The sequence below is a fragment of the Furipterus horrens genome, unplaced genomic scaffold, assembly GCF_987537825.1.
Source record: "Furipterus horrens unplaced genomic scaffold, mFurHor1.1.pri manual_scaffold_1, whole genome shotgun sequence".
Taxonomy (NCBI): Eukaryota; Metazoa; Chordata; class Mammalia; order Chiroptera; family Furipteridae; genus Furipterus; species Furipterus horrens.
This window is the reverse complement of record NW_028327171.1, coordinates 3,949,221-3,959,757: the sequence shown is the minus strand read 5'-3', so window position 1 is coordinate 3,959,757 and position 10,537 is coordinate 3,949,221.

The following is a 10,537-nucleotide window of genomic DNA, read 5'->3' as shown; positions in this document are numbered from 1 at the left end:
CATTCAGGACAGCTGGGGCCGGGGTGGGGTCAGAGCAGGTACCGGATGATTCCACACAAGCAAGTATGTGCTTATTGCAAAAACTGGACGTTACTGAAATAAGGCAATAACACTCATTAAATATTGGTGTGACTGGGTGCAAGGCCCTCATGCGCAGCATTCTTTTTAAAAAATATTTATTTTAGAAGGTCGGGGAGGGAAACATCAATGTGTGGTTGCCTCTCAAATGCCCCCAGCTGGGGACCTGGCTCACAACCCAGGCCTGTGCCCTGACTGGGAATCGAACCAGCGACCCTTTGGTTCGCAGGCTGGCGCTCCATCCACTGAGCCCCACCAGCCAGGACTACACGCATGGAGTTTCAGTTCAGCCTGCAATTACCCTATTTCACGAGGAAAGAGGTGGAGAGCTAAGATTACATGCTTGGTGCGCAGCGGGGTGGAAAGGCCACTGGCCCTGCCCTCAGTGGGACCCCTGTTCCCAGCGCTGTGTGTGTGCTCAGAACTCACTGTGCCATCCTCATGCGGGGCTGAGTCCAGGTCCCCTGCCCATCATCTGGATTTTCAGCAGGCCCCACACGTGCATGCAGTAGCGCCGCTGTGAGGCTCACACACGTGTCCCTGAGCACTGCTGACTCACGGGAGGTCTTGTTGGGGGGCGTCCGAGGGCTGGTGTTCTCCCTGCCGCACAACTGAAAAGCCCTGATTGAAAACGAGGTGGGAGCCCTGCCTGCCGGAGAGGAGAGCCGCCTTCCGCCGCCTGCCGTCCCAGCAGCCTGGCCAGCCTGGCCTCACTGCGCAGCCCTTCCCTGAGGGGGATAGCAGGAGGAGGCGCAGGGGCAGCGCGGCAGGGGGGCTCTTGCTCGGGAAGCAAGATGCCTGTCTGCTCCGTGGACACAGCTCCTCGGCCCACGTGTCCTTCTCATGTGGGCACATTGAGGTAGGTGTTGCAGGAGCCTTCTGGGGGGCATGTTTGGGGTTCCCAGGAGGAGGATGTTTCCGCTACACGTGCTCCTGGCCTCTTGCACCCTGAAGCAGCGCTTATCTAACTGCTGATTAGGGAAGAAGGCCTGGCCGGCCATGTGGTTCTTTCAGGTTCATTCCTGGGGTCTGTCCTGTGCAGGCCTCTCCAGCTGGGCAGCCAGGCCCCAGCCAGCACAGCGGAGCCTCGGGATGTCTGCTCGGGGTGGCGTTCACGTGGGAACGCTGACCTAAAGCCACCGGCCCATCTGGATCTCTGTCTGTACTGTGTTATTTTGTGTCCTATTCAGAACCAGTGTGGGAGGAGGGGGCATTCCTTCTACGATGCTCAGCGGGCTCTGGCCTCTGGGCCTGGATCTGTCATGCGGGAGGTGGGCCATGGAGGGACCTCCGGACTCTCCGAGGCTGGGGCGGGGCCTGCTGATCCTGCCTGGGTGTGGACGCTGCTCCCCCCCAATCCAACGTTTCTGTTGTCCAGAGCCCTGCTGACTTCCTCCCAGGTTATCCTCCTTCCCAGTGAACGAGGCCCTCTGACCCCAGAAGGCAGGCAGCGTTGGAGGTGCAACATTTCCATTACTGTGGCTTCTCATTTTGTCCTGTTCATGCATGCCGTGCGTGTTTGTTTTTTAATAGCTGCCGTCTGTTTTGTGATATGCTCTATGCCAGGGGTTCACAAACTTTGTAAAGCGCCCAAAAGTAAATATTGTACGCTTTCTGGGTCCTACAGGCCTTGTCCCCACTGTCCTGCACAACAGCCATAGATGACATGGAGCAGCCTGAACAGCGGTGCTCTGTGGACAAAGGCAGGTCACAGGCAAGTCATGGCCATACTTGCTGAGCCCGGTGCCGTCCCAGCCCTTTCTTCCTGGCCCCCGTTATGGGTGGTTAGGACCCAAATATGCTCATTCCTACGTGGAGGTACTTCGCTCCTTTCAAAAATAAAGCCCCTGCACATGAACAGCTTTGCAGACCATGGGGTGATTGTGCTTTAGTCTGTCCAATGATTAGAAAAAACAGAGGCAGTGACAAAAAGTGACTCCTCAGAGACACGGACATCTCGCGTCACCTGCCCCAGACCCAGATGGAACTTTAACTGAAAGACAGTGCGTGGGGCGTTGTGCCCTCAGGCTCCTTGGGAGACGTCCGGGGCTCCTCGCGGGGCAGTCTGCCACCTGCAGCCTGGGCCACTGTTCACAGGCGACAGGCCCCTCCCTCGGCTTGTCCTTGCCAAGTCACCGAGAGCCAGCAACCCCATCTCCGCAATGGAGGCTCAGCGGGCACCGCCCTTTCACCAGGGACGCTGTTTTCTTCTGTTTTCTTCCTTACTCTCTAATTCGTCGTCGTCTTCCTCTTTTTCCGGTTTTCTCCCGCCTGGTGCAGCAGAGGCGCCCAGCATACCTTCCCCTCCTGGTGTCCGGTTACTGCGGAGTTTGTGGGTGGTAAGCCGCCTGACGCCTGGCGGGGCCTGAGGGGACAGAGGGGAGCAGTTACATTCTGCGACGCTTTCAAGCGACAAAGAGGCCCTCAGACCTGGGCGGTGCTTCTGTGGGAAGGTGGGCACTGCTAACGGAGATCAGAGCTGCAGTTGAGAAAATGGCTTTCACTGCCCCCCCCACCCACGACCACCCCGGGGAGCCAATGGGGGTGGGGAGAAGAGGGAATTTCTTTTGCGCCCCAGTTGGTACACAGCCGCTCTGAGTTGTGGGTAGATTGATGCCTGGCAGTGAGCTTTGTCCCCAAGAGGAAAGGCGACAGGAGCGGAGAGCTTTGCCAGGAGTGCCCCCATGTTGGTTCCCGTGGAGAAGGACCTGCGGCTGTAGGCCCAGAACGTCACGTGGGGATTAAAGGGAACGGGGACACTAGGAGGAGAGGAGCAGGCCTGGTGTGCTTTTCTACAGCCCTGCTGGGGGGCCCCACACGCTGTGCCACTGTGCCGCACGGCGCCGTGGCGGGGACCCCCGCAGCTCCGGCAGCTGGGCCAGGGTCCGCGCAGACCCCGGGACACCTCGGCCGCCAGTGCCCGCCGCGGTGAGGCTGGGGGGCTTCTCCCGCTCTCCTCCTCAGCACCGCTGCCCTGGCCCTGGACTTGGGGTGGGGGTGACGCAGGTACTTCCTGTGCTTTTCTGCGGCTGCCCCGTCCTCGACTTTTGAGCTCGGCAGGTTTTGCTGCCTCTGTGTGGTGGTCCAGGGCTGGCCCTGAGCTCTTGTCACTGGTTGGGCGTTGTGGGGGACATGAGCATGGGGACCCCTCGCGGAGTCTCTCTCTGTCACAGGCAGAGACGGCTGAGACTGGGCTCCCTGTCCCACCTCCCCCCCCCCAGAAGGTGTAACTGAGTTGTTCTGGGGCGTGCCAGGATGTTGGGGGGCCTGCAGCTTCCAGGCGACTCTTGTCTGCCCATATTCCTTTCTGAGCCTCTGGGCCATGGGAACAAGCTGCTGTAACTTCTCCCAGCCGGAACGTTCTGGTTTTCCGAGGGCTGCAGTTACAGTGGTTTTGGGAGGCAGGACAGAGCGTGCCACTGCTAGACTGCCCCCCAAGTTCGAGCTCCGAAATAATCTTTGTGGTAGGACCGGCCCCTGTGGAGTACAGATTAACCCAAAGCCGCTTTAACAGCCGGTCCGCCCGTGCCCTTGAGCAGGAGTGGCCCGACCACCGCAGGAGCTCTTCAGTTCTGTGCGCGGGTCTCCTTTTAGAGCAGGCCACCCCTGTGCGGGCCCCCAGGGCCGGGTGGAGTCTGGGAAAACTCGAAGGGAGCCCTGAGTCCGCTCTGCAGCGAGCCCCAGACGCTTCCCTGTCCGCACGCTGGATGGCGGGAGAGGCCCGCCGCTGAGCCGGGCTGGGCTCCCCTGCGGCTCCGCCAGCTGCAGCAGCAGCAGCGGGACAGAGCAAAAACAACGCTGCGTGTCGCTGCGGAGATAAAGTGCAGGCGTCCCCGTTCTCCTGGGGGCCGTTGGACCGCACTGAGGGACAAACAGGCAGATAAACGATCGTTCCAGGTTGCGGGGGCCCGGCCCGGAGTGGGGGGCCCAGAGGTGGGCGTGGTGAGAACATGCAGGCCCGGCCTGTCTCTGCCTACGGGCAGGCCATAAATACATGGTGACATGTGGCACTTTTTTTTTTTTTTTTTGAGATGGAATATCTCGCAGCAGGTAGCAGGTTTTATTTACTTGGTCACTGAGAGCAGACAGAGTGGGGTCCCCACACGCAGGCAAACAGGAAGGGTCACGTTGAAGGAGCTGGAACTGACCACCCACACGAAGAAAGGGGGGCGCTCCTGTGACTCCCCTCCTGCCAGGTGCTTCTAGAGTCAGGAACGAGTACAGCTGCGGGAGCCGGGAAGGAGCCGTTTCCTCTGACCGGGGTGCGCGTGGGATCCGAGGCCAGAGCCTCCGCGGGGGGCAGGGGAAGCCCCAGGTGTCGCTGGCCTCCCCACCGCATCAGTGGACAGACTCCAGGTCCCACATCTCATTATGTCCCTTTACACGTCCCTCTGTTCTATTTTGTGATGTTGTCCTGTCGTGTGGCAGAACTGCCTTACTGCCAATCAGTTCTGTGGGCAGAACGTTTGCTGCAAAGATGCTGTCTGCGGCCAAGGTCCTGTACATGGACCGCAGGCCTGGTCTGCTCGGTGCCACGCGGCCTCCCCAGGGGCCGCTCACTGACTCCGGCAACATCGCGGTCAGGTGTAAGGACGGGTTTTGTGGGGGACGGACTTCTTTTAGTTTGTCTCAGGCCATCTGGGGTTCGGGGACAGGACGACCTCAGAAGAGGAGGGGCATTCAGGGAGCCGGGGCGTGGGGAGGACCAGATGCTGCCCCCCCCCCGAGGGTGGGCCGGGCCTGTTCTGTCCCGTGGCAGCTGGTTCTGACAGCTCCCAGCTTGGTGGGTCAGAGCCGGGCGGGGCTGCGGGCGCCCTGGGGCTATGGCCGTGCCAGTTTCACGCATTGTTCTTCCCCTTTAGTTCAGGTTTGTGCAGAATGCGGGGAAGGCACCTCCTTCCCTTTGTTTATATACCTTTTTTTTCTTTGTGAGGGGGAAAGGAGCTGGCACCCTTTTAAGGGACACGAATGCTGAGTTTTGTCTTCCCATCCCATTACTGTCAAACAAGAGTCACATTCGAACCCAAGATGACATGGGGCCCGTCCTTGGCAGGAAGCGAGGCTCTGCCTCCTGAATGGGTCCCTTACTGTACGTTCTCAGCAGACCAAGAAAAATGCCTTTTATCATGTTCTGCTTTTTTCCTCCCACTGTTTTATTTCACTTACAACATCACTCAGGCCCAAATGGTATCTGTCAGGTGTAACTGGCGAACGCTGGGGGCTGTGTGTTCGGTCTGCCTGAACGAAAAATCTCAAAGCGGTTGTCCATGTGGAAAGAAAATATTACATTTGATCTTTTTTAATGATTTCTGCAGACACGATGCGTGCCTGTGTTTTTTAGCCTTCTAAATCCTTTATATTCGAGGGGAAAGCCCCGGCAGGAAGTGGCACTTCACAGTTAATTTACTGTGTACCCGACAAGTGACCACAGCACGAGGGAAGTCACTTTAAAAACACCACCGTGGTTTATTTTTATTGGTCGTCGCATAAACTGGCGCTGGCTCGCAGGCTGTTCTGCGCCGAATTACAATGTTCAGGTCCGCGTTTCCTGTCCACTTCCAGGAGGACGTTTATTCCTCTGGATGGAGCTGTGCCTGGGGCCGGGGTGGCCGCCGTCCACAGGTGCTGTGACGTGCTCTCTGCTGCTTTTCCACGCAGGACCTTGGGGGCCAGCACGTCAGATGCACCCGATCTGACTGTGATCTGGAGTGGACAGCAGGTGACAGAGTGAGGCAGGGCATGCTGGGGGCCTCCCACGTGGTCCTGTGTATGTTCTTAGGTCCACAGCACGGGGCCCGTGATGGAGTTCGGAGGCTTTTTAAGGTCCCATAACCGAGTGTAAGCAGACCTTCCTCCATGTCCCACATGTGTACCTGTACACACCTGCAAGGAAGTGGCCAGCCCGGTGACAGGATGGCGGGGCTCGTGGGACATACTGACACCTCACACCTACTGCTTGGGGATTATAAGGAATAAGAGTCCCTTCAGCCCTTCAGTGTTATCAAAACTCTAGGTCAGGGTCAGCAAACTCTAGCCAGCCCCTATATTTATAAATAAAGTTTTTATAAAATGCAAACTTTTAAAAATTGTGGTAAAATATGCATAACATGAACTCAGCCACGTGACCCAGTTGGGGCATTGGGTATGATATTGAGTAACCTCGCCGCCGTCTATTTCCGATTCTTTCCCGCACCCCAGACAGGAATTCTGTGCCCAGGAAACAACAGCGCCCCGTTCCCCTCTCCCCGAGCACCTGCCGCCCTCTAATCTGCTTGTCTCCGTGATTTGTCTGTTCCAGATATTTCGTGTCAGCGCCATCAGGTAACATCCATCCTTTCGCGTCTGGTCTGTTTCACTTAGCGCTGCATTTCCGAGGCCCCCCCACATCGTAGCCGGTGTCAGAACCTCGTTGCTCCCCACCCCCGCTGTCTCTGCTTCAGCACACCTTGATGATTCGGTAAACTGACACACTATGCCCTAACCACCACGATCAAGCCAATGAGCGTATCCACCGGCTCACAGAGGTACCGTCTTGTTTTGAATTTCACTCAGGATGTATTTTCAATAACACAGACATCAAGGATCAGCAAAGAACTTGTTGTCTGTCTTATTGAAAATATACCCCGAGTGAAATTCAGAAGAAGGTAACAAAACTATAAAACCACACCTGACAAGCAGCGTAACAACTTGTACCGAGGGCCCTTGGATTGCACGTGACGGGACAGGGGACTGTCTGTCCTTCATTCTCGCCCAAGGCTTTGTTTGTTTGTTTGTTTGATTGTTTTTAAATCAAGGAAGCACATCAGGAGTGACATGATTTCAGGATTGACGTTAAATCTATGTTATTAGAAGAGTAACGTAATTAAGTTTTATTTTAGAGCTGTTACGTTTTTATCAATAACATTATTATTTGTAAGTTATTATTAGTAGTAGTAGTAAGTTATCAATAACAAATTATTTGTGCATACCTGGTGGCTGGCTGGGATGGTGTGAAGGTTGATCTTAATCAGCAAGACGAATTCTCACCCAAGGATGTTTTTATTGATTTGAGAGAGAGAGGAAGACAGAGAGAGAGAGAGAGGGGGGGGGGAGAGAGAGAGAGAGGGAGAGAGAGAGAGAGAGAGAGAGAGAGAGAGAGAGAGAGAGAGAGAGAGAGATTGATTGGTTGTCTCTCATATGATCCCTGACTGGGGATCCAGTTCACAATTTAGGTATGTGCTGTGACCAGGAATTGAACCCGTGACGTTTTGGTATATGGGATGATGTACCAACCAACAGAGTACAATTATTTTTTGAAAAGTTATTACTCAGTAGAAATTGTTCAGGTGCATCCAGCTGGCTTGGCCACCTGTCCTGTTCCTGCTCTGGGTATCAACACAGCTCTTCGGTGTCACACTGGGATCCTGCCCTGACCTGTGGTGTCACACTGTTCACAGAGTGATTTTTAAAAGAAATATGATCATCAAACCTGCCGATTTGCTGTTACAGATTCCTCTTTTCTTAGGCTTTGATGGGCTCAAAGGTAGTTGCATGTGTTTCTAGCTTGTAAGACAGCAGAAAAGGAGGCTGAGAAGTACCCTGAGAGTTGCTGTTGGACTCACAAGGAAAACGAGAAATCAGACGGAGGGCCTTTTTTTTTTTCAAATTTAAAAAATGTCCAGTCATTTGTACAAATGGTTTAAAAGCCTTGAGATTGTAAGAATGTGTATTTGCAATTATTCTTCTTTAATAATTAATTACTAATATGTTTTAATCACTGAGAACATTGTTTTGATCATTAAGAATTTACAATGTAAAGATTATTTCAAGGTCAAATTTCAGTATTAATCACTGTAACCTAATGCATGTAAATCTCTACTGAATTCAGTTTAAAAATAAAAAGTAAGTCATTAATTCGAGCTAGCACACTTACTGGAAATTGTCTTTCATTATGCTCTGCTGTGGTTCAAGGTCATTTCTTTAGTCAAACCTCAGAGTTTGATCCACAGTCATGAGAAGAAAAATCATTCTTTCCCTAAAAATACAACTCTCCCAGGGAAACCTCGCTCCACTCTCCTTTCTCTGAAGGGTTCTCAGCTCATCTTTAATTATCGCTGCTGCTCTGGTGCCCTGCCTTGCCTTCCCTTCCTTTCTTTTCTTCTCTCTCCTTTTCTTTTCTCTCCTTTCCTTTCTTTTCCTTCCTTTTCCCTCCCTCCCTTCCTCCTCCTCCTTCTCTGCCTCCTCCTCCTCTTCCTTCTTTTTCTTCTTCTTTGTCTCTGTCTCTCTGTCTCTCTCTCTCTCTGTTGAGGGCAGATTGTGTCACAGGCAGGAGACACTGAAAAGCCACGCAGATTCCCCGGCTGGTGGAGCATGTTTCCTTGATGCTTTCATGGGAAAGCTTCCCAGGGTGGTTCCTTTGTCCTTAGTGGGCATCCTGAGCGCCTGGGGCTCCTGCCTAAGTGTGTTCTGACGGGGGCCATGCGGGGTATGGATTATAGGCACGGGCTCTAGACGGGGCCCCAGCTGGGCCTGGCCTGATACATCGCGTGACACTGGCCAGTGTCTGCCTGTCCTGTGCCTCCGCCCCTCAGCTGTAAGTGGGGACAGGCCGAGCCCCGACTCCGCGGGCTGCGCCAGGGTGACCCGTACTGCGCTTCCGCGCAGGGACGACGGGATGGCTCCCCTCTGGCTGGGCGACCCGGTCTTCCGCTGAGCCCACCACACGGTTATATCGGGTAAAATCTGGCTTTAGTTCCCTCTCATCCAATTGAATGGAATTGAACTGAAGCAGCTCCCTTAGGCAGTAGCCTGAAGAGAAACATGCCCCGTGGCCTCCTGTTTCTTCTCCTGGAACGGCTCTGGGCAGGAGGGGCTGTGTTTACAGGTCACCCCCTCCGTGCGGCCATTCTGAGAGGGTGACCTGGCAGCCCGCTGTCTGGGCTCAGGCGGTGCCCTGGGGCACGTCTGCCGTCTCTCCCTTGGTAACCCCACCGGCGGGGAGTTGCCCTGCTGGCTGTCAGCTCGGGGCCCTTGCCTCATCTTCATGGCACGTTTCAGAATGAGCATGCCTTAGTGCTGCCAGACCTTCCAGGATGGGTCTGGGACCTGGGCTGGACTCGGGGGCAGCCTGGAAGGTGGCCGTCATAGCCCGGCCCACACAGTTGGGCTGGATGGACTCTCTGTCTTGGGTGTCCTCACGTGAAAAATACTACGCTTGTCGGCTGGCATGTTTGCGTACCCCTAGATTCATGTGCTGAAGCCTTACCCACCAGTGGGATGGTTTGGGGCCTTAGAGAAGTGGTTAGGGTTACATGAGGTCATGAGGGTGGAGCCCTCGTGGTGGGATTAGTGCCCTTATCAGCAGAAGAAGGGACCTGAGAGCCCTCTCCCTTTCCCCCTCCCCTCCCCCTCTCCTCCTCCCCTCCCCCACCCCTTCTCCGTGGTCTCTTCCTTCTTCCTTTCCCCCTCCCTTCTACCCCACCTCTCTCTCCCCTGCTCTCCCCCCTTTCTTCCCTCCCCGCTCTGCCCCGCTCTCTCTCTGCCATGTGAGGACACAACGAGAGAAGATAGATGTCTGCAAACCAGGATGAGGCTTCTCAGCAGGACCTGACCTCATGGGTACCCTGACCATGGCCTTCCCAGCCTCAAGAACTGTGGGAAAGAAATGTCTGTTGTTTAAGCCACTGCCTCGCTGGTATTTTTGTCATAGCAGCCAGAACAGACTGATACTTGTTCTCATCTGCTCACCTCCCTGGGTTTCTGTCTCTTCACTCCAGTTCACCCAGGGTCCAAGGGGCAGGGCCTGTCTAATACTCCATGGTTCAGTCCTCCAAGCCCACCTCTGTCTCAAGTTTAGTTAATCGGAGGGGAGCATTGAGGGCACCTTAGTCACTTCGTGAATATAATGTTTTATACAGCTCACCCTAAATATTCCTTAATGAAGTAAAAACAATTTACTATTGAATTAGCAATAGGGGAGGGTAGCTAACATTCCTATATTATGCTTTTTTGGGTTAATAATTTAGGAACAGCAATCAGAGAAAAATACGGGACAGTATAGGTTCTGTTTGGAAGCTCTTCAGAGCTTTGGTGCCCGTGATGGGGAGAACTTGGCCTTGGTCCTTCTGACTGTGGAGTATTAGCAGCGAATGTTTCCCAATTTTGATGCCATTTCAACCATCTTTGTGTTGAATCAGTCACCTTAAGTAAACTGTGTCATCGATATACAAATACCTTTATGACAAAGAAGTTTGTTCCATGGATCAGGGTCAGGGGGATGGTTTTGGGATGATTCAAGTACAACACATTCAAGCTCACCTCCTGCCGTGTGGCCTGGTTCCTAATTGGTCTGGACTGGTACTGGTTCGAGGCCTGGAGGGTGGAGACCCCTGGACTATGGGACTTCTTGGCTTCCCTAACGATGTGAGCTGGTTCTAATCCTACGTCTCCTCTTATATATTGACATATATCTTATTGGTTT